This window comes from Solanum stenotomum, unplaced genomic scaffold, assembly GCF_019186545.1.
Source record: "Solanum stenotomum isolate F172 unplaced genomic scaffold, ASM1918654v1 scaffold13003, whole genome shotgun sequence".
Taxonomy (NCBI): domain Eukaryota; kingdom Viridiplantae; phylum Streptophyta; class Magnoliopsida; order Solanales; family Solanaceae; genus Solanum; species Solanum stenotomum.
The window spans coordinates 6,528-8,848 of record NW_026022338.1 but is presented as its reverse complement, the minus strand read 5'-3'; positions in this window follow the sequence as shown (position 1 = coordinate 8,848).

Here is a 2,321-nt window from a genome sequence, read left to right as displayed (position 1 = left end):
ATGTCACAACCCCCACTCATTTTAATATTAAGATAAGAGAATTATTCACAACTTAGTTGAGGTAGACTATTATGCATAATGAAGGTGTGCTCTGCGTTGAACCTTCACTTAGTAAAACAATAATATTTACTCCAAAGTCAATAGTGGTCTCAGACTTGAACTATGACTGTTTAAGGGAAATAAAGTATCACTGCCAAGGTGTTGACATAAGCTTTCATAGCCAGCACATTACGGCCTTGTGCTATCCCGATTTCATGAGTGTTTTTGAGAACAAGCTCATTCTCATAGAAAGCGACCTACTTTCAGACTCACTTAGGTGAAATAATTTGTCAAGGGTGCTCCTATAATTTGACACCCCACTCATACGAGATACAAAATTTCATTAAGAGTTCAAGACTCAACCTCTGTTTACATCCCTACTCTATTCAAATAGGGCGAAACATCGCGGTGACTCAAAAAATAATCAATTGGTTCAATTTTAAAAGAATTTTAAGAAAATAAGAATTTTAAAGGAGTAGCCACCTAATTTTAGGAAAACTAGGAAACCAATTAATTAATCTACGAAACCAAGATATTCTAGGTAAGGGGTTCAAGTTATTCCGAAGGGAAGGGGTTAGGCATCCTTCGAAATCCACAAATGTGGGTCCCGACTGAATTCATTTTTTTCAAATTGAGGATGAGAATAAAATAATGTACAAATATAATAAACATGCAATAGACACAAGTAATATGATAAAACAATAATATAGGAATCGGCCTAAATTTGCCTATCATCAATAATATACAATACAAATAGGAGTATAATTCGAATAACTTCAATAGGAAACACCTCCGGGTACCTGTAAAGACACTTAGTAAAAGTGTTAGTTATAAATAAATATGAATAAAAATAAATGAATCAAAAATTAATTTAAAAATAAACATTCGTCTTATTAACATGGGAGGCCTTAGAAATCGATGGTAATTTCTTCATCGGCCAATTTTAACATACAAAAATATGAATTCAAACTAAATTTCCGTTTTTTAATATTGGGGTGGCCTCGAAAATTGACGGAGAGATTTTTTCATTGGCCAAGAAAAACTATTAACATAAGTAAAAAAATGATAAGCAAAACAATAGTGATCCAATGAGAGGCGGACCAAAATTCCACAAACAATAACCATTTTATAGCAAAAAAATAATTTCCTAACAATGCTTTAAATAACAAATGAAGATATCCAAAATAATGAACAATAACTAATATAAAACAATAATCAAATGACCAGTATTCAACAGATAAATAAAATGAACCAATAATTAAAAAGAACATCATAACACCTAATCCAATAAAATAAGGTTATCAGAACAAACTAAAAACAACACAAAAATTAATAAGTTAACATAATAATCATTTAAGTGACAGTTAAATGTAATATAATAATATTAATAAAATAATCTAATTGACAAATTAAAAGTGGCAAGATGGAGTAGCAAGCATTAAAAGCAATATGAAATTCATCAAAAAAAATAAGTAAGTATACGAATCACTATCAACACAAAAACCCAACAAAAAATATATATAATTAATAACATACAAACGGTAAGACCAACACATATGACCTATTACTGAAACATTGGAAATTGCACATAATATATTAAATAATAAAAAATAAATGACATAGTTAACAGTAGAAAGTTAAGTAAAAAAATAAAAATTAAGCACCAAACAAATATAATGCGATATTGTTGAAATTCTTATCAAAGCAAACATGTATACCGAATAACAAAAAATAAACAAACAATACCATACAATGGTGGCCGGAGTTTGAAGCTTTGCTGGAGCATTACGGGTTTCGCCGGAGATGGAGTCACTGGCTGCTGGTTTGGAGCTTGTAGCTTGCTGGTTTGTTGTTGTCACGAGCCTGTTGACTCGCCTAAGCTTCGAGCTCATCGATTTTGAAGCTTGTAGCTCGCTAAAATAGCTGCAAAATGAAAAAAATAATAAAAGAAAAAAAAGGGAGGGCTGGTTCTTGATGGTCTGTGATTATTTTGCTCCGATTCAACGGAGTTTGAAACTCCTCGTCGGATTCACTGGTGGCAGCGATTAAAGGGGTAAAATAATGGGGTTTTGGGTGGCTGTTTTGAGTCTGTTTTTCTTGAGATGAGTGATTTGTTTCGAGATCTGATTGCGAGCTTCGAGCTCGATGGCTCACTGGTGGGTTTTGCTGGAGTAATGGTTGGTCGTTTCGACTGATAAAATTCGCCGGAGATGGCGTTTTCTGGTTGGGGTTTTGCTTGGCTGTTGTGGGTTTGGCCATTTTTGTTTGCTGGGTTTAGGGGG